The sequence below is a fragment of the Ovis aries genome, chromosome X (assembly GCF_016772045.2).
Source record: "Ovis aries strain OAR_USU_Benz2616 breed Rambouillet chromosome X, ARS-UI_Ramb_v3.0, whole genome shotgun sequence".
Taxonomy (NCBI): domain Eukaryota; kingdom Metazoa; phylum Chordata; class Mammalia; order Artiodactyla; family Bovidae; genus Ovis; species Ovis aries.
This window is the reverse complement of record NC_056080.1, coordinates 39,781,277-39,806,987: the sequence shown is the minus strand read 5'-3', so window position 1 is coordinate 39,806,987 and position 25,711 is coordinate 39,781,277. Positions and strand designations below refer to the sequence as shown.

Genomic DNA, 25,711 nt, shown 5'->3' with positions numbered 1-25,711 from the left:
ACCAACCCTAGAAGCAGAAGTGCTCAGTTTCCAAATCTCAGATTCTCATCTGCCTTCTTCTGCCATTGCCATCGTTTATAATCTGTAATCAATATAGTCACCACCGTGGCCACCAACCAGATGCTTACAACGTGACCTGTCCAAATTGACAGGTATTCTCACATATGTGCTAAAGTTCAAAGACTTTAGAATGGAGAAGAAGAACGGCAAAGACCTCATTGCTTGTTCTCCCTGCTCCCTTGTGTGCTCGCTCCGCCATGCCCTGTTCTCAAGAGGCATAAGCCCCCTCCCCTAGCAAGTGGGCCTGGCCTGTGGATGAGGGCGACATGCAGCTCAAGCAAGGGGTCCATGCGCACCGTGGGCTATGATGACGCAGTACCACCGAGGGACAAAGCCCTTGGGAAAACCAACATCCAGATAGCTCTTCCTTCTGGGTGCCATGGGACAGTAGTTCTGCATTCTGGTTTGGTTGCGAAACACTTCAGGGTTGTGGCAGCTGGTGTCATAGATGAAGATTATAGAGGAAGCATTGGTGTTGTGTTATGTAATTTTGGCAAAGAAAGGTTTGAAGTCAAAAAGGGTGATCAAACTGCTCAGCTCATTTGTGAATAGATATTTTATCCTGAAATAGAGGATGTTCAAGTTTTAGATAACACTGAAAGGGATTCAGGAGGTTTTGGTTCCACTGGAAAGAAAACTTATGCCAAGAACACAAAAGGAGAAGAATGTAGAAGGATGTATTTTGTTCTTGAAGCTAAAGATTTTGCTTTAAAAAAAAAAAAGAAAATACCTCTTTAATCATTTTGGTACTGAATACATGTTGAAATGATCCCTGGGATATACTGGCTTAATTAAAATATATTGCAATCAGTTTCATCTGTTACTTTTTACCTCTTGTGTGTGTGGCTCCTAGAAAATGGAAGATTCCCTAGGTGGCTTGAATTTGATTTCTATTGGACAGGGTGCCCTGGAGGAAGAGAGAAGACAAAGGCCAATGTGGACAACCTCCAGTGGGAGTGGACAACCTTCCAGGCCTGTCTCCTGCCTGGAGAGACTGAGTGGGGAAATCATCCCTTTGAATTTCAGCAGGTGAGCTTGAAAACCATATAGCAGCACTTTTTGAATTGGACTGAGAGCTACAGGATCCCAGCACTGCCTGCTAGCCTGCCTCAGTGAGTAGCCACTTCTGTATGCAATTGGGTTCTCAGGCTGCCAAAACTTTGCGTTCTTTGCTAGGTCTAGTTGCCAGGGCCTGGTGGGAGTTGTATGCAAAAAAGACTACCCAGGGAGCCCCAGGAATGACAATGAAGACAGCTCTGGAGCTTTCCAACACCCTCCTAACATGGTACAGAAAAGATGTTTGCCTTCCCCAAGGTCACTGCCTCATGCTCGGTTCCCCATGAGGAGGAGTCAGAGATGGAGTTTAATGGGCCGCAGGCTGACTACGGAGAGCCCCTGGGATCCAGCCCTGAGGAAGGGAGGGGAGAAGGCAAAAGTGGCCGGACAGAGAAACTGAGTTGCAGTGTAATCCTCCAGGAAGCCTCTACAGGGGGTTGGAAAGCTAGAATAAGACTTGGAGTCTTCTGAAGGTGGGGAGAGAGGGCTGAGCTTTCAGACCCCCTTGGTGACCAGTCATTGAAGGTGGGCTACCTGGGGAAAATGTGGCCTTGGCTGGAGGGGCTCTCTAAGCTGGGAGGAAGAAGTCCTTCATTCCTGAAAGGGGATGCCACCATCACATAGCTGGCCTCTGAATCTAGGTCTCCTAATTCCTTGTCAAGAGCTGGGTCACCTATTCTGCCCAATCAGAGAACCCAAGCTGCTGTCCACAGCAGGACGCACCTATGAAGCAAAACAGAGATCTGGAAAGGAACTCTGCAAGGCAAACAGGCCAAGATGTTTCTGGATCTGCTCCCTCCATTTGTTTCGAAAAAGCACCTATTGTCTCAGGGGATTTATCAATTCTTGGGCAGTCAAGGAATGAGGGAATTTACTAAGGGTGCAGAGAAGAGTTGCTGTGACTCTGGGCCAGACAGCTATATCCTCTCACACAGGTGGGATCTCCAACCTCATCAAAGGTTACAACTCATAGGTTACAACTCAAAGGTTACAAGGCTTACAACTCATCAAAGACAAACATTGTAGCTTGACTACTGGAAAAGCTCATGCATCTGGGTCATACTCTTCCACCATCACATTGTTAGCATGGTTTTCCAGCAAAAGCCCCCACCAATATGCCAAGTATATGTCCTGGCCCAGGGCCCTCGGCAACAGCAAAGCTCTCAAAAGAGATCAAAGAGGTGGTGAGTTCTGGTCACTGCCCCACGCTTTCTATGTGATGTTTTGAACTAATGGTGCTGGCCTAAATGGCTAGAGGACCACCAAAATCTCACAGGGTAGGGAGGCAACAGTGGCCATTACCAGCTTAGAAAATGCAGAATTGGCTGCAGGAAGCCTGACTGTCTATTTCTATCATTGTGTTTCTTAGGCAAGTTGCTCTGCTTTTTTATGGTTAACATAGGAGTCATTCAGCCTTCACAGGACCCCAGTAAAACTAGATGGAACCGTATCTCTCTCAGACAGACAGGAATGAGGGCTGGTGTTGCAGATAGCGCTCTGTTCAGAGCTTCGACTTGGGGGCGTGGAGACATGCATGCAAAAGAGAAGCCAGGTAATGAAAGTTCCAAGCATAACAGCAAATAATCAGGCAATTATTAAACTAAGGCTATAGCTTGAAGTCCTGAAACTTCTGAGTCAGAAAATTCTTCTAGTAATAGTTAATAAGAACATAATCCTTATCCATAAGGAGCAAGGGAAGATGTCTAGAAGACGAAGTACGGGCTACAGCTGAGTTAACAAACAAAAACACAGATCTGTGACGACTTTAACCAAAAAGAATGGAACAACAGTAAGTGCAGTGAGGCTTGGCAAGGGGGAGAAGGCACAGGTAGGGAACATGAAAAACCCGCTTTACTTTGATGAGCTCTTAATGAGTTTTTGACGGAATGGAGGGACCACTCTTTTACCCCCATCTTGTGGTCAAGCCCGGAAGTGCAGCCTCCTCTGGGTCTTTAACCCCGTCACTCCCTCCCCTTCCTCTTTTTCTATTTGCCAAACATTACTGAGCTTCAATCCCCAAAGTGGGAGTCGGCTGATTGAATTCGCCCCACCGTTTCACCTCTGTGGTTTTCAAGTCCCAGCTCTATTACGTGATAGAACCAAAGCCCTTTTTACTTGGCTCTTTCTTCCCTCTGTCTAAAGATACCTCACAGCACCCCTGGCTGTGGAAACATCTGTGGGGTGCGTGGATACCAGAACAGGGGTGATGGTACACGTGTGTGGGGTCATGGGGTGAAACCAGAAGACGACCCAGGCTTTGTGGGACCTGAGTTGTACAATCTTAGGATCATACAATCTTAGGATCCCTCTTTAAGTAAAAGAATATAAGATTACAGGGACAAAATTAGGTATGACAAGAAATTATAAGAAATTCTGGATTTTAAAGAGTACCATGCATGTATGTTCAGCTGTGTCTGACTCTCTGAGTCCCTATGGATTATACCCCGCCAGGGTGCTCTGTCCATGGGATTCTTCAAGCAAGAATATTGGAGTGGGTTGCCATTTCCTCCGCCAGGGGATATGCCCGAGCCAGGAATTGAACCCAGGTCTCCTGCATCGGCAGGTAGATTCTTTACCACTGAGCCACCTGTGAAGCCCCTTTAAGAGCAGACTAATACCTACACCTCACAAATTCCAGAGATGTAACATAATCTTTTTATTAACTGCCTAACACACTTTTTATCTGACAATTTTGGGTTACATACTTGTTGATTAATTTGGGGTTTGATCAATAATTCTGAAAAAATACATAAAGTTTATCTGAAATTTAGGGCACACAAGAACAACTCATGCCTTCTTAAATTGCCACTACATTGTATTGGGCTACATAATTATGTAATCAAATTACTCTTATGGGATAAAAATTGACTCATTGATAAATACGTTTCTTTAGGGTATTTTCCTGTGTCAGAGGCAATTTTGCCTGATGTTTCATCTGGAATTGCCATGCTTCATCAGAACAAGAGGCATTAGATACTCTAAGATGTGGTTCAAATCAGTAAGGTAGATAAAACATGAGATTTCACATATAGACAACACTGCCTGTTGTACTGCTATAGGTTTGTGCCCTGCAAGAATTTTGATAAATTCTTCTTGCTGTGATTTAAATTCATGATCTAATGTTTGAAATTAACTAATAAAGTGTGAACCCCTAAAGCTCTAGCCCCTCCACCCTTGACCCCAATAAAAGCAGAACCCCAGGCCTGTGCATTTGCCAAAAAAAAAAAAAAACAGAATTTTGATAAATTCTATTGCACATACATTAGATGAGAAAGGAAAAAAGAATATATGGTATATTCATAATTGTATCCATTGCCTTGCTGAATATACTCCCAACAGGACAGAATTTCCTTTATGTAGGGATGAATGCTCCTTCATGGATCACAGCCTTGTAGTGACGAAGGGGCTTGTGTAACTCAATGAAGCTATGAGCCATGCCATGCAGGGCCACCCAAGACGGATGAGTCATAGTGAAACATTCTGACAAAACGTGGTCCACTAGAGGAGGGAATGGCAAACCACTCCAGTCTTCTTGCCGCGAGAACCCCATGAACAGTATAAAAAGGCAAAAAGATAAGACACCAAAAGATGAGCCCCCCAGGTCGGAAGATGTCCAATAATGCTACTGGGGAAGAGCAGAGGGCAATTACTAATAGCTCCAGAAAGAATAAAGTTGTTGGGCCAAAGTGGAAATGACACTCCGTAGTGGATGTGTCTGGTGGTGAAAGTAAAGTCCGATGCTGTAAGGAATAATATCGCACAGGAACCTGGAATGTTAGGTTCATGAATCAAGGTAAACTGGAAGTGGTCAAGCAGGAGATGGCAAGAGTGAACATCAATATTTTAGGAATCAGTGAACTAAAATGGACGGGAATGGGAGAATTTAATTCAGATAACCATTATATTTACTACTGTGGGCAAGAATGCCTTAGAAGAAATGGAGCAGCCCTCACAGTCAACAAGAGTCCAGAATGCAGTACTTGGGTGCAACCTCAAAAATGACAGAATGATCTTGGTTCATTTCCAAGGCAAACCATTCAACATCACAGTAATCCAAGTCTATGCCCCAACCTGTAATGCTGAAGATGCTGAAGTTGAATGGTTCTATGAAGACCTGCAAGACTTTCTAGAACTAACACCAACAAAAAATGTCCTTTTCATCATAGGGAATTGGAATGTGAAAGTAGGAGGTCAAGAGATACCTGGAGTAACAGGCAATTTTGGCCTTGGAGTACAGAATGAAGCAGGGCAAAGGCCAACACAGTTTTCTCAAGAGAACACACTGGTCATAGCAAACACAAGAGATGACTCTACAAATGGACACCACCAGATGGTCAATACTGAAATCAGATGGACTATATTTTTTGCAGCCGAAGATGGAGAAGCTCTATACAGTGAGCAAAAGCAAGATCTGGAGCTGACTGTGGCTCAAATCATCAGTTCCTAATTGCAAGATTCAGGCTTAAATTGAAGAAAGTAGAGAAAATGACTAGGCCACTTAGTTCAGTTCAGTTGCTCAGTTGTGTCTGACTCTTTGCAACCCCATGGGCTGTAGCAAGCCAGGCTTCCCTGTCCATCACCAACTCCCAGAGCTTGGTCAAACTCATGTCCATCGAGTTGGCGATGCCATCCAACCATCTCATCCTCTGTTGTCCCCTTCTCTTCCTGCCTTCAATCTTGCCCAGCATCAGGGTCTTTTCCAATGAGTCAGTTCTTTGCATCAGGGGGCCAAAGGATTGGAGCTTTAGCTTCAGCATCAGTCCTTCTAATGAATATTCAGGGTTGAGGTCCTTTAGGATTGACTGGTTTGATCTCCTTGCAGTCCAAAGGACTCTCAAGAATCTTCTCCAACACCATGGTTCAAAAGCATCTAACAGGCCTTGGGGGTATATTATTTTCTTTATTCTTGTTGGACATATGAGGATATCAAGGGAACATTTGATGCAAGTCATGAAATTAAAAGACACTTGATCCTTGGAAGGAAAGCTATGACAAACCTAGACAGCGTATTAAAAATCAGAGACATTACTTTGCCAACAAAGGTCCATATTGTCAAAGCTATGGTTTTTCCAGTATTCATGTATAGATGTGAGAGTTGGACCATAAAGAAGAGTGAGTACCGAAGAATTGATGCTTTTGAACTGTGGTGTTGGAGAAGACTCTTGAGAGTCCCTTGGACAGCAAGGAGATCCAGCCAGTCAATCCTAAAGGAAATCAACCTTGAATATTCATTGGAAGGACTGATGCTGAAGCTGAAGCTCCAATACTTTGGCCACCTGATGAGAAGAGCTGACTCACTGGAAAAGACCCTGATGCTGGGCAAGATTGAAGGCAGGAGTAGAAGGGGACAACAGATGATGAGATGGTTGGATGGCATCACCAACTCAAAGGACATGAGTTTGAGCAAACTCCAGGAAATGGTGAAGGACATGGAAGCCTGGTGTGCTGCATTCCATGGGGTTGCAAACAGTTAGACATGACTGAGTGACTGACCAACAACAATCATTGAGTACTTATTATGAGCTATATACTTTTCTAAGCATTTTATATGTGCAATATCTTTTAAACCTCGCAGCAACTCTAAAAGAATAGGTACTAGGATGAACAGCCCATTTTACAGATGTAGAAACTGAGGCTAAGAGAGATTCAAGGTCACATGCTAATAGAGGGCAAAGCCTGGGAATGGAGAGACCAATGGAAGGTAGGTGGTGGGTTTGCACTAAGACAAGTGTTCATGTGGGAGTGGGAAGATGGGTAGGAGGCTGGGTGACTCTGGCTTTGGGAAGAACAAACAGTGATATTATTTGCTGAAAAGGTGACTGTAAGGAGGGGAAGCTGACTTAAAAAAAAAAAAAAGGTGATGGATTTAGTTCTGCCGTATTGATTTGAAGCATTTGTGGGATATCCACGTAGAGATGGCTGGAAGACAGCTGGACATCTGAGTCCAGAGCTCAAGAGAGAGATCTGGGCAAGAGACAGACAGGGTGGGTCATCCCTGTATAATGATGGTTGACTTTCAGAAAGTGAAAGTGAAGTAGCTCAGTCATGTCTGACTCTTTGCGACCCCGTGGACTGTAGCCTACCAGGCTCCTCCCTCCATGGGATTCTCCAGGCAAGAATACTGGAGTGGGTTGCCATTTCCTTCTCCAGGGGATCTTCCCGACCCAGGGTCTCCTGCATTGCAGGCAGACGCTTTAACCTCTGAGCCACCAGGGAAGCTCAGAGGATTGTCTTAATTCTCTCGGGATGTGTTGGGTGTAGGAGGAAGCCTAGCTGTAATCCCAAGGTGGGCAGAGGAAGAAAGGTAGGCAAAGTAGTGGGCAGTAAGAGGGCAGGAAACCAAACAAGTTGAGGGAGGAAAGAATTTCAAGAAGAGCTCATGGTCACAGAGATACACACTGCAGATAAAGGCTGTAACTCTTATATTGGGTTGGCCCAAGAGTTTGTTCGAGTTTTTAATGGAAAAACCCAAACGAACTTTGCAGCCAATCCATTATTTAACAACAACAACAAAAATCACAATAATTCTGGTATCTAAGTGCAGATTGTCCCTGAGACAAGGACTTGAGAGCAAGTAGATTTTAGGAGATTCAGATACCACGGGCAGTGGGGGAGCAGGATGAGGGAAGGAAGGAAGCCAGTAAAGAAATGCAGCATTACCAAGTTGGTTCCCATTGTGGGCAAGTAGTGCCCAGTCCCACAGGGACCACTGGGAGCTGGCGTGAGACACACGCCACAGGGGTATCTATCACAGGTTAGGTTCTCCAGAGGCAGAAACCAAAATGGAGTTTGGCATGTGAGATAGTTATTAGGGATGCCATCAGTGGAAGGAGGGGGAAAAAGTGGAATTGGGCCGAGGGAAGGCTTAAAGTGCAAAACTGGCCTGGCAAACCTGCACAGACCTTCTGGGAGATGCTGAAACAAGCAGAGCCTGTTAGAGGTGTCCCGTGGTAGAGGAAATGACCAGTCATTGGATGCTGGCTACGCCAGGAAAGAACTGCCTTGGAGTGAAGTGGTCTTCTGCTGAAAAAAAGGGTCACAAGTCCTTCCCTGAAGGGACCTGGGACTTCATCTCTGTGGCCCCCACATTTGTCCTCTTGAGGAAGCCAGGCGGGTTCTACACTGAGGGTCATGGTTGAATCAGCTGGAAGGGCTGTGATCACTCAGCATGGCTGACATGTTGCATATATGGGCAGAGCACAGCCATGGCTTTAGACAGGTGTCAGCAGCGGGATGAGAGGTCAGACCTATGCCACATGGGTGCGGCACCAACAGGTGTGTGAGAGGAATTTCAAGCAAATACTGCTGGTAAGGGAGAAGGCAGGCTATCTTGGTGGCTCAGTGGTAAACAATCTACCTGCCAATGCAGGAGAGGAGACAAGGGTTTGATCCCTGTGTCAGGAAGTTCCCCTGGAGAAGGAAACGGCAACCCACTCCAATGTTCTTGCCTGGAGAATCCCATGGACAGAAGAGCCTGGTAGGCTATGGTCCATGGGGCTACAAAAGAGTCAGACAGGATTGAGCGACTAAACAGCAGCAGCAAGGGAGAAGCCAGCTGAGAAGCTGGCTCACAATCCCCCTCCCTGGGGTTTTTGTCTTAGCTATGGGACTTTGCTTCCTGGGGGCATGGCTGATTGATCCATAGGAAGCAACCTGACTCAGGCTGGACCAATCAGAATCCTCCCCTGGGATTTTCAAACTCGAGTTAAAGAGAGTCGTGGGGTAGAAGGGTCTGGAGCAAGTTGGGCATAATGTGGAGGAAAGAATGATATCATTCCAGAAGAAGCTGGGAGTAGAGAGAGTGTGGGGGCCACAAGAAAAAAGTCCCAGGGGATCTAGTGGCCCAGCTGCATCCCTTTCCTTCTTTTCTTCCCACAGTCGTGTGAGATTCCTCATATCCTGCCAATAAAACCCCCATTGTGTTAAGTAAGGCTGGGCTGAGTTTCCGGTCTTGGAGATGAGAGTTAAGGATTGAGTGGGATGTGAAGACACACCGTGAGCGCAGATAACTCCCAGAGAGCTCACGATGAACAGAAGGGGGCGTGGGGAGAGAGAGAAAGAGAGCATGCTGAAACTCGATGAGAATGCAGGGTCAGGGAAGGGTTTTTCATTTTATTTTTTTAAGCTGTGGAAAACTTAAACATGTTTATGTGCTGAGGGTAAAGAGCCAGTAAAAGCAGCATAAATCATAACAACAGAATATACTAAAACGAGGCAGAGATACAAAGCTATAAAAGCCTTAAAGATAAAGAAAATATGCCCTCAATAAAAATAAGGAGAAAAGGCAGAACGAAGAAAAAAAAAAAGCCTCACAGTGGAAAACAGGCATTGACATGAGGACCCATGGTCCATCCCCAAACCCAGGCAGCCGCTCACTGTGGGGTCAGAGAACAGTTCCAAGCCCTCAACTTCTGCTTCTTTCACCTCTGGGGCCTGAGAAGCAGTTACCTGTTGATTAGGAAGAGACATGTCCATTCAGTTGAGTACACATGGCCTTGGGTGCTTACTCAAGACCACAGTTTGAAAAGGGCCGTGGAAAGCTGGAGATGGATGATGCAGGAGAGAAAGATGACTGCCCAGGTCTCTGCAGAAGAGCTGGTGTTCAGGACACAAGGGAGAGATTAGCCTCAGATCAGATAAGAGGCCCTTGGCTATGAGACAAGATCAGAGGAAGAAATCTTGTGTTTCGGGATGGTAGGCAGGAATGGACTTCATTTTCTCTGCAAAGTTGAAGGCAAGGGCATCTGTTGAGAGTTATCAGGAATGGGCTAAAAGTATCAGTTATGTAGGCTTTTGGCTTTGAGTACCTCAAAATGTGGCTTCCCAGGTGGTGCTAGTGGTAAAGAACCCACCTGCCAATGGAGGAGACGTGGGTTCAATCCCTGTGTAGGGAAGATCCCTTAGAGGAGGGCATGGCAACCCACTCCAGTATTCTTGCCTAGAGAATTCCATTGACAGAGGAGCCTGGTAGACTATAGTCCATAGGGTCACAAAAAGTCAGACTAAAGAGACTTAGCACACACACATGGACCCCAAAATCCAACTAATATTGGCTTAAATCCCAAAGGCCTTTACTGCTTAGTTAACAAGAAGTCTAGAGATAGGCAGTTTCAAGGTTTGTCCATGGTTCATTGATTGTGTGGGGGAACCAGTTCTGTCAGCCATTCTGCCCTGCCATTCTTAGTTATTGACTGTTTCCCCCTATGCTTGCTATCTTGTAGTGTCAAGATGGCTGCTGTAGCTCCAGGCATCAAGTACCTGTTTTAGGAGAGGAAGTCTTAGAAAATCTGGCAATGAGAAAACTCCCCCACTACTGCCTCTTTCCAGGAAGAAACATTCTCTTCAGAAGCTTCACCGGAGACTTCTCCTTATTAACCAAGACTGGGTCACAAACACAGCATAAAACATATCACCTAAAATTAAGAGGTCTTTGCCTAACATCCAAACAAAATATGATTCTTTAAGCAGGGAAGAGGTGGGGGGAATGCCTTGGGTGGACAGCCTTAGAGTCTGCTACAATCCGGTAAGGAGGCTGGAGAAGGGGGAAAAAGTTTTCCAGAAGCTATAAAAGGGAAAGGAGAGAAATAAAGCATTTCCCAGCAGCAGCAGAGATCCAGCTGGGTTTGAGGCCCAGCATAAGGGAGCAGGGTGAAAATGGGGCAGATGGTAATTACTGCCAAAGTCCATTTACACAGAAGGCCTCCATCAGTGCCACCAAAACCTCACATGATGCCATGATCCAATTCCAAAATATCCACTGGCCTGATCATCACGTATCACCAACACTTAGGGTTCAGTTGCAGGAAAAGAAATCACCCCAGCTATTGTAAGCAGAAAGGGATTTAGCTCAGGGGATTGGGTATTTGCAAAATTGTAAGAATGGGAGGGTCAGGCTTTGGGCTGGCCCTTTGGGACTAACTGAGAATGATACCACACAACTACTGGCCTTCAGGGGAGCTACTCTACCTTGACTTGAGCCAGGAAGGTGGGGAATCAGAAGGCTTTACAGGGACAGGCGGTTTCAAGAGTATGATGCTTTAGCTGTGATCCCGGGTCAGGAAGGCTTGTATGCTGTTGCCACAACTTCCAGCTGACATTCATGGAGCTAGGGTTGGGCACTGGAAAACTACTGCAGGAACCTACGGACCCTATGACCATGCTTGTCAGTAGAACACTCCCACCCTCCAAATTACTCATAGTGGCATCAAACTGGTAGAATCCAATTCACACTCAGAATACTAGCTTTCCATGCCCTGCAGTACAGAAAGGTACAGAGAAGGAGTGTGGGATGTACATCGAGAGCACAAATCCTCCATATCCACTATGACATTCTCGTCACTTTTCCTGATCCTGAGGCTGCTTTGAAGAGCTCTTTCATACTTCAGATCACAAAAATATCTTTGGTGAATGATTCTCTCTTTTTTAAATTTATTTTTATTTGCAACTATGGTTAAAAAAAAAACCCTCCACATAACATAAAATTTACTATCTTAACCAATTTTAAGTGTCCAGTTGAGTAGTGTCAAGTATATTCACATTGTTATATAACAGATCTCTAGAACATTTTCATCTTGTAGAACTGAAACTCACTGAACAACAACTCCCTATTCCCCCTCCCTCCAGCCCCCAGCAACCATTATTGTACTTTCTGCTTCTACAAATTTGACTACTGTAGATACCTCCAAAAGAAAAAGTAGAATTATATAGTATTTGCCATTTTGTGACTGGTTTATTCCTGGTGAATGATTCTTTAAAGAAACTCAGAACTTACACCTATCCTTCTCAAACTGTTCCAAAAATTCAAGAGGAAGGAATACTCCCAAATTCACTCTATGAGGCCACACAGTCACTCTGATACCAAAACCAGACAAAGATACTACAAAAAAAAAGAAAGAAATTTATAGGCCAATATCTCTGATGAATATAGATGCAAAAATCCTCAACATAATATTAGCAAATTGAACCCAACAATACATATATAAGAAAAACATATAGTGTGATTAAGTTAGATTCATTCCACAGTCATAAGAATGGTTCAACACATGCGAATCAATTGATGCAATATACCACACTAACAAAAGGAAAGACAAAAACCATATGATCATCTCAATGAAAGTGAAAGTCACTCAGTCATGTCTGACTCTTTGCGACCCCATGGACTATACAGTCCATGGAATTCTCCAGGCCAGAATACTGGAGTAGGTAGCCTTTCCCTTCTCCAGGGGATCTCCCCAATCCAGGGATCAAACCCAGGTCTCCTGCATTGCAGGTGGATTCTTTACCAACTGAGCTATCAGGGAAGCCCAAGAATACTGGACTGGGCAGCCTATCCCTTACTCCAGCAGATCTTCCTGACCCAGGAATCAAACCAGGGTCTCCTGCACTACAGGCAGATTCTTTACCAACTAAGCTATCAGGGAAGCCCGATCATCTCAATAGATGCAGAAAAAGCCTTCGACAAAATTCAACATCCATTCATGATAAAAACTCTCACCAAAGTGGGTAAAGAGGGAACATATTAAACGCCATTTATGACAAACCCACAGCTAACATAATACTCAACAATGAAAACCTGAAAGCCTTCCCACTAAATTCTAGAACAAGTCAATAATGCCTACTCTCATGGCTTCTATTCAACATAGCATTGGAAGCCTTAGCCACGGCAGTCAGACAAGAAAAAGAAATAAAAGTTATTCGAATTAGAAAGGAAGAGATAAAACCATCAGTATTTGCACAGATGGCACAATATTCTATATGGTAAACCCTAAAGTCTCCACACCAAAACTATTAGAACTAATAAATGAATTCAGCAAGGTAGCAGTATACAAAGTCAATGTATACAAATCTATTATAATTCTTTAATAATAAAATATCAGAAACAGGCAAGTAAAAGAAATCTCATTTAAAATCACATTAAAAAATATGTAGGAATAAACTTAACCAAGGAGGTGAAAAGACCAATATGCTAAAAACTATAAAACATTGATAAAGGAAACTGAAGGTGGTTCAAAGAAATAGAACAAGAACCTGTGCTCTTGGATTGGAAGAATTAATATAGTCAAAATAGCCATACTACCCAAAGCAATCTACAGATTTAACGCAATCCCTATCAAAATGCCTAGGACATTTTTCACAGAACTAAAACAAACAATGCTAAAATTTATATGGAACTACAAAAGACCCAGAACTGCTGAAACAATCCTAAGAAAAAAGAACAAAGCTGCATGCCTTACCCTTCTAGACTTCAGACAACACTGCAAAGCTACAGTAATCAAAACTGTATGGTGTTGACACAAAAACCAGACATATAGACCAACAGAACAGAATAGAGAGCCCAGAAATAAACCCACACACTTACAGTCAATTGATCTATGACAAAGGAGGCAAGAATATACAATAGAGAAAAGACAGTCTCTTCAGCAAGTGGTCTTGGGAAAGCTAGACCCCTACATATAAATCAATGAAATGAGAATACTTTCTCACACCATATATAAAAATAAACTCAAAATGGTTTAAAGGCCTAAATATGACATGATTCCATTAAAAACTCCTAGCCTAGAAAATAGGCAAAACATTCTTTGACATAAATCATAGCAGTATTTTCTTAGATCAGTCTTCCATGGCACAAGAAATAAAAGCAAAAATAAACAAATGGAACCTAATCAAATTTAAAGTGTTTGCACAGCAAAGGAAACTATCAACAAAATGAAAAGACAACTTATGGAATGGGAGAAAATATTTGCAAATGATGCAACCAACAAGGAGTTAATATCCAAAATATACAAAAAGCTCATATAACTCAATATTAAAAAAACCCCAAACAATCCAATCAATAAATGGGAACAAAATCTAAATACACATTTCTCCAAAAGATGACATACAGATGGCCAACAGGCAATGAAAAGATGTGCTACATTACTAATTATGACAGAAGTGCAAATCAAAACCACAATGAGGTATCACCTGTCAGGATGGCCATCACCAAAAACATTACAAACAATAAATGCCGGAGATGTGTGGAGAAAAGGGAACCCTGCTGCACTGTGAAGGAATGTAAACTGGTACAGTCACTATGCAAAACAGTATGGTGGTTCCTTGGAAAACTAAAAATAGGAAACTTCCCTGGTGGCCCAGAGGTTAAGAATCCACCTTTCAAAGCCAGGGATGTGGGTTCCATCCCTGGTCAGGGAACTAAGATACAATATGCTGGGCTAACTAAGCCCATGAGAACTACTGATGCCCGCATGCTCTAGAGCCCATATTCCACAACATGAGAAGCCTGTGAATTGCAACAAGAAGCCCCTATGGGACACAACTAGAGAAAGCCCGTGTGCCACAATGGAGAGCCCAAGTGCCACAACACCCAGTGTAGCAAAAAAAAAACAACTAAAAAGAGAGCTAGCATGTGATCCAGCAATCCCATTTTGGGGTGTATACCCCAAAAAACAAAAAACTCTAATCCAAAAAGATACATGCAATCCAATGTTCATAGCAGCACTATTTACAACAGTCAAGACATGTAAACAACCCAAGTGCCCACCAACAAATGATTGGCTTAAGAAGATGTGGTATAAATATACAGTGGAATATTAATATTATTGTTCAGTTGCTAAGTTGTGTCCAACTCTATTGTGACCCCATGGACTGTGGCCCCACCAGGCTCCTCTGTCCTTGGGATTTCCCAGGCAAGAATACTAGAGTGGGTTGCCATTTCCTTCTCCAGGGGATCTTCCTGACCCAGCAATCTAACCCATGTTTCCTACATTTAGCAAGTGGATTCTTTACCAATGAGCCACCAGGGAAGCCCACAGTGGAATATTACTCAGCCATAAAAACAAATGAAATATTGCCATTTGCAGCAACATGGATGGCCCTAAGAATACCATGCATATTGAAATAAGTCAGAGAAAGATGAATATCATATGGTGTGACTTATATGTAGAATTTAAAATATAATACAAATTAAAACTATATACAAAATAGACTCACAGACATTGAAAACAAATTTATGGTTACCATATGGAAGAGGGAGGCAGGGAGGGACAAATTAGGAGTATGGGATTAACAGATGTAAACTGCTATTAGTTCAGTTCAGTCCCTCAGTCGTGTCTGACTCTGCAACCCCATGAATCACAGAACGCTAGGCCTCCCTGTCCATCACCAACTCCCGGAGGTCACTCAAATTCACGTCCATCGAGTCGGAGATGCCATCCAGCCATCTTATCCACTGTTGTCTCTTGCTCCTCCTGCCCCCAATCCCTCCCAGCATCAGGGTCTTTTCCAATGAGTCAAGTCTTCACATGAGGTGGCCAAAGTACTGGAGTTTCAGCTTCAACATCAGTCCTTCCAATGAACACCCAGGGCTGATCTCCTTTAGAATGGACTGGTTGGATCTCCTTGCAGTCCAAGGGACTCTCAAGAGTCTTCTCCAACACCACAGTTCAAAATCATCAATTCTTCGGTGCTCAGCTTTCTTCACAGTCCAACTCTCACATCCATACATGACTACTGGAAAAACCATAGCCTTGACTAGACGGACCTTTGTTGGCAAAGGTCTTTCCTTTTGAATATACAATCTAGGTTGGTCATAACTTTTCTTCCAAGGAGTAAGTGTCTTTTAATTTCATGGCTGCAATCACCATCTGCAGTGATTTTGGAGCCCAGAAAAATAAAGTCTGACACTGTTTCCACTGTTTCCCCATCTATTTCCCATGAAGTGATGGGACCAGATGCCATGATCTTAGTTTTCTGAATGTTGAGCTTTAAGCCAACTTTTTCACTCTCCTCTTTCACTTTCATCAAGAGGCTCTTTAGTTCCTCTTCACTTTCTGCCATAAGGGTGGTGTCATCTGCATATCTGAGGTTATTGATATTTCTCCTGGCAATCTTGATTCCAGCTTGTGCTTCTTCCAGCCCAGTGTTTCTCATGATGTACTCTGCATATAAGTTAAATAAGCAGGGTGACAATATACAGCCTTGACGTACTCATTTTCCTATCTGGAACCAGTCTGCTGTTCCATGTCCAGTTCTAACTGTTGCTTCCTGACCTGCACATAGGTTTCTCAAGAGGCAGGTCAGGTGGTCTGGTATCCCCATCTCTCTCAGAATTTTCCACAGTTTGTTGTGATCCACACAGTCAAAGGCTTTGGCATAGTCAATAAAGCAGAAATAGATGTTTTTCTGGAACTCTCTTGCTTTTTCGATGATCCAGCAGATGTTGGCAATTTGATCTCTGGTTCCTCTGCCTTTTCTAAGACCAGCTTGAACATCTGGAAGTTCACAGTTCACATACTGCTGAAGCCTGGCTTTGAGAATTTTGAGCATTACTTTACTAGTGTGTGAGATGAGTGCAACTGTGCGGTAGTTTGAGCATTCTTTGGCATTGCCTTTCTTGGGGATTGGAATGAAAACTGACCTTTTCCAGTCCTGTGGCCACTGCTGAGTTTTCCAAATTTGCTGGCATATTGAGTGGAGCACTTTCACAGCATCAGCTTTCAGGATTTGAAATAGCTCTACAGGAATTCCATCACCTCCACTAGCTTTGTTCGTAGTGATGCTTTCTAAGGCCCACTTGACTTCACATTCCAAGATGTCTGGCTCTAGATGACTGATCACACCATCGTGATTATCCGGGTTGTGAAGATCCTTTTGTACAGTTCTTCTGTGTATTCTTGCCACCTCTTCTTAATATCTTCTGCTTCTGTTAGGTCCATACCATTTCTGTCCTTTATCGAGCCCATCTTTGCATGAAATGTTCCCTTGGTATCTCTAATTTTCTTGAAGAGATCTTTCCCATTCTGTTGTTTTTCTCTATTTCTTTGCACTGATTGCTGAGGAAGGCTTTCTCATCTCTCCTTGCTATTCTTTGGAACTCTGCATTCAGATGCTTATATCTTTCCTTTTCTCCTTTGCTTTTTGCTTCTCTTCTTTTCACAGCTGTTTGTAAGGCCTCCCCAGACAGCCATTTTGCTTTTTGCATTTCTTTTCCATGGGGATGGTCTTGATCCCTGTCTCCTGTACAATGTCACAAACCTCCATCCATAGTTCATCAGGCACTCTGTCTGTCAGATCTAGTCCCTTAAATCTATTTCTCACTTCCACTGTATAATCATAAGGGATTTGATTTAGGTCATACCTGAATGGTCTAGTGGTTTTCCCTGCTTTCTTCAATTTCAATCTGAATTTGGCAATAAGGAGTTCATGATCTGAGCCACAGTCAGCTCCTGGTCTTGTTTTTGCTGACTATATAGAGCTTCTCCATCTTTGGCTGCAATGAATATAATCAATCTGATTTTGGTGTTGACCATCTGGTGATGTCCATGTGTAGAGTCTTCCCTTGTGTTGTTGGAAGAGGGTGTTTGCTATGACCAGTGCATTTTCTTGGCAAAACTCTATTAGTCTTTGCCCTGCTTCATTCCACATTCCAAGGCCAAATTTGCCTGTTACTCCAGGTGTTTCTTGACTTCCTACTTTTGCATTCCAGTCCCCTATCATGATAAGGACATCATTTTTGGGTGTTAGTTCTAAAAGGTCTTGTAGGTCTTCACAGAACCGTTCAACTTCAGCTTCTTCAGCGTTACTGGTTGGGGCATAGACTTGGATAACTGTGATATTGAATGGTTTGCCTTGGAAACGAACAGAGATCATTCTGTCGTTTTTGAGATTGCATCCAAGTACTGCATTTCGGACTCTTTCGTTGACCATGATGGCTACTCCATTTCTTCTAAGGGATTCCTGCCCGCAGTAGTAGATATACTGGTCATCTGAGTTAAATTCACCTATTCCAGTCCATTTTAGTTTGCTGATTCCTAGAATGTCGATGTTCACTCTTGCCATGTCCTGTTTGACCACTTCCAATTTGCCCTGATTCATGGACCTGACATTCCAGGTTCCTATGCCATATTGCTCTTTACAGCATTGGACCTTGCTTCTATCACCAGTCACATCCACAGCTGGGTATTGTTTTTGCTTTGGCTCCATCCCTTCATTCTTTCTGGAGTTAATTCTCCACTGATCTCCAGTAGCATATTGGGCACCTACCGACCTGGGGAGTTCCTCTTCCAGTATCCTATCATTTTGCCTTTTCATACTGTTCATGGGGTTCTCAAGGCAAGAATACTGAAGTGGTTTGCCATTCCCTTCTCCAGTGGACCATATTCTGTCAGACTTCTCCACCATGATCCTCCCATCTTGGGTGGCCCCACATGGCATGGCTTAGTTTCATTGAGTTAGACAAGTCTGTGGTCCGTGTGATCAGATTGGCTAGTTTTCTGTGATTATGGTTTCAGTGCGTCTGCCCTCTGATGCCCTCTCGCAACACCTACCGTCTTACTTGGGTTTCTCTTACCTTGGACGTGGGGTATCTCTTCACGGCTGCTCCAGAAAGCGCAGCTGCTGCTCCTTACCTTGGACAAGAGGTATCTCCTCACAGCCACCCCTCCTGACCTCGAAGGTGGAGTACCTCCTCTCAGCCCTCCTGCGCCAGTGCAGCTGCCACTCCTTGTACATGGGGTAGCTCCTCTTGGATGCTGCCCCTGACCTCGGACGTGGGGTAGTTCCTCTTGGCCACTCCTGTGCCAACGCAGCCTGGCACTCTCGGTTGCTGCCCCTGACCTTGGGCGAGGGGTAGCTCCTCTCGGCCAGGCTTCTGCGCAGTCCGTCGCAGCTGGCAAGCACATAAAATAAATAAGGCAACAAGGATTTATAGTATAGCCTAGAGAACTATACCCAACTTCTTGTAATAACGTAAAACAAAATATGATCTGAAAAAAAAAAACCTGAATCACTATTCTGTATCCCCCAAATTAGCGCATTATAAGTAAATTATACTTAAATTTGATAAAAGGGGGGCCAGAGATTATCTTGGGTGAGCCTGACCTAAACAGATGAGTCCTTATAAAGGAACTGGGCTCCTGGTACTGAGAAGGATCCAACACCTGAAAGATATTTGGTATCAGGGAGAATTTTCCATTTCATGGCAAGGACCTGAAAAAAGTCTCTAGGAGCTGAGAGTGACCCCTGGCCAATAGCAAGAAAATAGGCACCTCAGTCCCACAACTGTAAGGAACTGAGGCCTGCTACCAAACTGAATGAAACTAAAAGGCAGCCCTAAGCTTCAGGCAAGATTACAGGTCTAGCCAACACCTTGATTTTAGCCTTGTGAGAATCTAGGCTCAGAATCCAGCCAAGCTGGGCCTCGGCTTCTAACCTATAGAGCTGCTGCTACTGCTACTGCTGAGTCGCTTCAGTCGTGTCCGACTCTGTGCAACCCCAGAGACGGTAGCCCACCAGGTTCCCCCGTCCCTGGGATTCTCCAGACAAGAACACTGGAGTGGGTTGCCATTTCCTTCTCCAATGCATGAAAGTGAAAAGTGAAAGTGAAGTTGCTCAGTCATGTCCGACTGTTCGCAACCCCATGGACTGCAGCCCACCAGGCTCCCAAGTCCCTGGGATTCTCCAGGCAAGAACACTGGAGTGGGTTGCCATTTCCTTCTCCAATACATGAAAGTGAAAAGTGAAAGTGAAGTCACTCAGTCGTGTCCGACTCTTGGCGACCCCATAGATTGCAGCCTAACAGACTCCTCCGTCCATGGGATTTTCCAGGCAAGAATACTGGAGTGGGGTGCCATTGCCTCAAACTATAGACCTATGAACTAATAAATGGCTTGTGTTTTAAGCTATTAAATGTGTGGTGATCTGTTATAGAGCCATAGAAAACTAATTCAAATCAGTTCTAACATTAGTCCTGCCTCTAGTTTACGGTGTGACCAAGGGAATGTCACTTACCCTCTCTGAGGTTCAGCTTCCACAGTTAAGGACAACATTAACTCATCTCCCATCTGCAGGATTCATGTGAAAATCAAATGACTTAATGTACATAAAAGCACTTTCAAAGGTATAAAGCAGCTTATAAATGGAAAGTTTATTATTGTCATGTTCAAAATAAACCTCCAATTCTGGCCACCGGAAATGATTCAGAATCAACAATCAGGGCTTTGGTGTTAAACAATCATGGGCTAAAATCCTGGTTCCTCCTCTTACTAGCCCATCTTTTGATAGGGTTATTTAATCTCATTAAGACTTACTGTCTTGGGTACACAAATAAGAACCTCATAAAATTGTTGCGCACTTCAAATATCATAGTGCCTGGCACAGAATAAGTGCTCAATATATAATTCTAAAATCATGCATGTATCAGGCCTGGAGGGCAGTCTGTTCAGGTTTGGGCAGATTAGATGGCTCTGGGAGAGAGATTTTCCAATGAAATCGATCAAATATTTGATGTGTCTGAATGTCTTCAGAGGCGATTCAGACATCTGGCAAAGTTTACAGCTGCCTTACTGATAAATATGTAAAAAATTAAGAAACCCAAAAGCCAGATGACTATTAACTCCGGGGGAAGGATTGTGCAAGAGAAAAAAGAAAAGTAATAACCATAATTCACTACATGGATCAGCTGTATAAAATATTTAGAAAACACTGAAACATGCAATAAGATAAACACTGAATGGTGACTCAATCAAAAGTACACTGGGGGGAGGGGGAAGGTACACTACAGCTCTACTGGAAGCAGCGGGCGGGGGGAGGCACTCATGTGGAAAGGGCAGGAGGAGGCATGAAAAAAATTTAAAGAAAAAAGAACGGATTCATGGATTAAGTATTATACTCTGATTTGATCATTGTGAGTAAGATATTTTAGTCCATTAAAGATTTAAACTTGTAAAACAAAGATGTAGCAATAATATTTTAAGAGGGCCACAACCACAGCATTTGGGGGCTAGCTCACTGTGGCTCAGACAATAAAGAACCCACCTGCCAATGCAGAAGACATAAGAGATGTGGGTTCGATCCCTGGGTCGGGAAGGTCCTCTGGAGAAAGGAATGGAAATCTACTCCAGTATTCTTATCTGGAAAATCCCATGGACAGAGGAGCCAGGTGGGCTATAGTCCATGGGGTCGCAAAGAGTCAAACACAACTGAGCGAGTAACAGTTTCACACTTTCAGAGTCGTCTGACAGGGCATTATTTTCCTGTCAGAGGAAGAGTTACAGGGTTCCAGAAGGCATAGAAGTTTCTAGCAAGCGAAAAATAAAATTCCCATCTATTTTACTTTGGGAAGGTAAAATAGCAAATATTAATACACGTGAAGGTATTTGCCTATATCAAATTCAAGCAGAAACAAATGGCATACAGGTGGCAGTGTTCAGGAGTGAATTTGACATCATTTATTTCCCAAGCTCACCAGATCAACAAGCCCATATCCTGCTGACATATGGCTGAGGGCCTGTAACAAAATAGGGGTTTATCAGCCCTGAGTTGCTTGATTATGAATCATTTCCTGTGGTCAAAGTTGGGGGTTTATTTTGAACATGACAATAATAAACTTTCCATTTATAAGCTGCTTTATTCTTTTGCAAGTGCTTTTGTGTACATTAAGTCATGTGATTTTCACATGAGTCCTGCAGCCAGGAGATGAGTCACTGTTGTCATTAACTGTGGAAGCTGAAGCTCAGAGAGGGTAAGTGACATACCCTTGGTCACACAGTAAATTGGAGGCAGGACCAATAATAGAACCAAGGTGTGTTAGTTTTCCATGCCTCTGTAACAGATCACCACAAATTTAGTACCTTAAAACAACAGTCATTTATTAGCTCATAGTTACGTAGGTTAGAAATTGGGGCTTTCCCGCTTAATTGTATCCTAATGTATATTTACATGCAGGAAAGCACAGATCTTAAGTGCTTGAAAACCTTTTACATATGTACATGCCTGTGTGATCAGCATTCGGATCAAGATATGGCCCACTTTTATCACCCCCCAAAGAGTTCTCTTGTATCCCTTTCCACTTAATTTTACCCCCTTTGCCTCCCAGAGGTAACTGCTATTGTGACTTTTACTACCATAAATTAAATTTTGCCTTTTTAAGCTTCATATAAATATGAACAGAAGCGTGTACTATTTACTCATATGTCTGGCTTTTTTTCACCCTGCAGAATGTTTGGGATTCATCCATGCAGTTGTGTATATCCATGCTTTGTTCTTTCAAAAAAACTGTATTTTGATTTTTTAAATTGAGGTATAGTTGATATGGGCTTCCCAGGTGGCACTAGTGGTAAGAACCTACCTGCCAATGCAGGGGACATAAGAGATGTGAGTTCGATCCCTGGGCTGGGGAGATCCCCTGGAGAAGGGCATGGCAACCCACTCCAGTATTCTTGTGTGAAGAATCCCATGCACAGAGAAGCCATGGGCTACAGTCCATAGGGTCACAAGAGTTGGACATGACTAAAGAGACTTAACACACATACATGCATAACTGACATACAACACCATGTTAGTTTCAGGGGTACAGCATAATGATGTGATATTTGTATATTGCAAAACGACCACTTCAGTAAAATCTAGTTAACATCCGTCACTAGTTAAAATTTGTTTTCTTGTGATGAGAACATTTTAAGAACTACTCACATGCTTTGTTCTTTTTACATCCTACTGTATGAATAGCCCTTCTACTGAACATGGACATTTGAGTTGTTTGAAGCCCTGGGCTCTTAACTGCTGAGCTATGTATGAGGTAAATGTCATCCCCCTGCTGACTGGCTTTGCTTCGACTTTACGAAGGCTGGTGGGACTGCTGGAGTGGGTTCCTTGTCAGGGAGCAGGTGATGGCCTTGGGGCTTCTCAGGAAGCGGCCCTTGGACCACTGTTGTGATAGTAAGAGGTGAAATACCTTTGCCCACCGAAGACAGGAGAGCCAGCTGCATCCGTAGGCTGCCTCACCCTTTAAGGGCAGCCACAGTTTCTCCCTGAGGTTAATTGTTTTGAAATCTCCATGGCTACTCGAGAGTCCCCCAGTTCCCTGGGAAGTCCCTGAGCTTCCACCTGTCAAGTCATCAGGGTTAGGAGAGGTTGTCTGGCCTCAAAAGCCATTTGTAAAGCTAACAAACAAATCACAAGGCAAATTGAGTCCAGTGTGTCTCTGGGTGAACCCAGCAGCAGTTTTATTGTGGGCTTAAGGGTGGGATGGCTCAGACGCAGGCACGTGGGGTCACCTGCACAAAGCCTGGGGAAGTTTTATGGGCCCTTGGTGGACTTGCACGCCTGCTACAATGAACGTGCCCAACAAAGGGGCCCTTTAAAGAAAAGAAGTTTTATGGCCTTCAACAGCAAGCTGGGGCTTGTTCTCCGACTTTAGGGAGGAGGCGCGGGAGAAGGTGATTTATAGCAGCTGGGGCACCCTCCCCCCAACTCCGGTGAACTTCTCCAGGTTAAAACGCGCATCTGGTGGTCTCCAGAAGCCTGGAGGCTGGTCTACGGTGAGCAGCTGGGGGTGACAGCTTACAGCTGCGAAGATGATTAAAAGTCTGGCAAACGGGACTGATGGGCACTCTTTCAAAGAACTTGAATCATTCAGCCTGGAGAAGTAAAGACGAAAACCCACGCTCGAGTATATAAGAGGCTCTTACACCAAAGTTGGTGGTCAGCTACTCTCCATCTCTCAGAAAAAGGAAAAAAAATCCTAAGATGATGAAGTAGTTTTATATTCCAGTGGGAGGGATGGAGGGTTGCAGGAAGGAAGGCCAATCAAAGGTGAGCTAAACAGTGGGTGACCTCTGTGGGCAGCTGGGTGCAATTGCACCAGGGACTCTTTGGTAGATAGGGTAGAACAGAACTGTTGTCCCCGATGAGCAAAGAAGTTGGAGAATTTATCCATCAATTCCTATCTCTCACTGGTTGAGGCTCATTCCTTTTCTGAAGAGTCCTGTGGTCATCTACTTGAGTAACAGAGCCTTAGAAAAATGAGACTACACAGACTTTTCAAGCATTTAGGGTACAAATGTTAATACCAGTGACACAAAACACCACCATGGGCACACCCTCTTAAAACAGAAAGAACATGGGGGCCCGGTCATAAATGGAATTCTGGCCCAGGTCTACCTGATGGTCGTTCCACTGGGTCCATGAACCTACACACTGGTCATTTTTTTTGGTCACTGAATGTCTACTTGGAATGGATATACTCAGTGGTTATCAGGGCCCCCATCCATATTGGTTCCTTGGCCAATGGAGTAAGGGCTACCACAGTAAGACAAGAGGGAAGTCTCTGAAAAGCCCCCCTTGCACACCAAGTCAAGATAGTAAATCATAAGCAACTGTACATCCTGGGGGGACAGCAGAGATTAGGGCCACCCTCAATGATTTAAATAATTCAGGGTGGGTGGTCCCCAAATATCCCCATTTAATCCACCAGCCTGATCCCTAAAATCTTCCCTGGTCACTCAGATGGTAAAGAGTCTGCCTGCAATGCAGGAGATGTGGGTTCGATCCCTGGGTCGGGAAGATCCCCTGCAGAAGGGAATAGCAACCCACTCCAGTAATCTTCCTTGGAGAATTCCATGGACAGAGGAGCCTGGTGGGCTACAGTCCACGGGGTTGCAAAGAGTCGGACATGACTGAGCGACTTCACTCACTCACTTTGATAACTTCTAATTTTGAAAAGGATCTTTCTGCTGATGCAACTGTTACAAGAACTGTTATGAGTGTTTTTATAGGCTGTGACAACATTGGGATACATATCTAATCAATTATGTCAAAATATATTTTGAAATTCAAAATTTTCAGCATATCTAGACCTGATGATTCTGATAGAACATTTTTTTCTAAAAAATTTCTACACAAATCAGTTTCATGTAAAACTGAATTTAATCTTAAACATAAATTTATATAAGGCACTTTAATGTTTTGTCTGACATTTTCTGTAACTTGTACGAGTCACAGAAAAAACTGAAAGTGGCTTCAGGATTTATGTATAATACATTCAAAATGCCTGTTTACGTATTCTATTGCCATATCTTCAACTGTAAGGAAAACTTAATTTAAAAATTGTCCTTTTGATTAATAATTGGTTCATCCAAAGTTTCCTGTGAAAACTCTATTCTTTTCTGCTGAACTCGATGATCTTTAAATTTAATTTCTATTTCTGAGCCTGTGGGTATTTCTCATGCAATGTTGCAATGATTTTCAAAACTCGAGATTCTAAACACTTTGAAAAGCTTTTAATAGCTCCCTGATGTGTTTTATTGCAACATCCATGTGTATGCTTTTATTTTTTAATAATTTACTGATAAATGCATATTGTCTGAGCTTGGGCAGCTCCTGTTCAGGGGCTCAAGTTGGAGAGTTAATGTTTGTATAGATGCTGCAAGGATGGGGTCCAGGCACTGATGGGCAAGTTGCCCTCCCACCACAGGTCCCAGGGTGAACCCCACATGGAGCCCCTCCTCTCTTCTCTTCCACAGCTGTGGCTTCTGCTGCAGCCGCCACCATCAGCATCATCAATCTGGACCTTGGGGCTCTGCGGTGACCCAGACTGCCTGGCGCTGTGTGTGAGCGCCCTGGATTACCAGGGAATTGCTTGGGCTGCACTGCCTGCAGAGTTAGAGGTGCCAGCCAGCATTCCCTGTGCTGCTTGTGTGCATGCTCCACCATCCCATCAGATGTTACTTATACAACACAGGTTCAAAGACAAAATGATTAAGAATTTCAAGATGGTGTCAACCAAGCATGGAGTCCTTCTGAGAGCGGGTCCCATGCC

The 25,711-nt window shown here is 43.8% G+C and overlaps 1 pseudogene; it reads left to right on the top strand.

The window, feature by feature from the left end:
* Nucleotides 1–257: 257 nt before the first annotated feature.
* On the top strand, nt 258–25,480 carry LOC114111584 (deoxyuridine 5'-triphosphate nucleotidohydrolase-like; annotated as a pseudogene).
* Nucleotides 25,481–25,711: the final 231 nt, after the last annotated feature.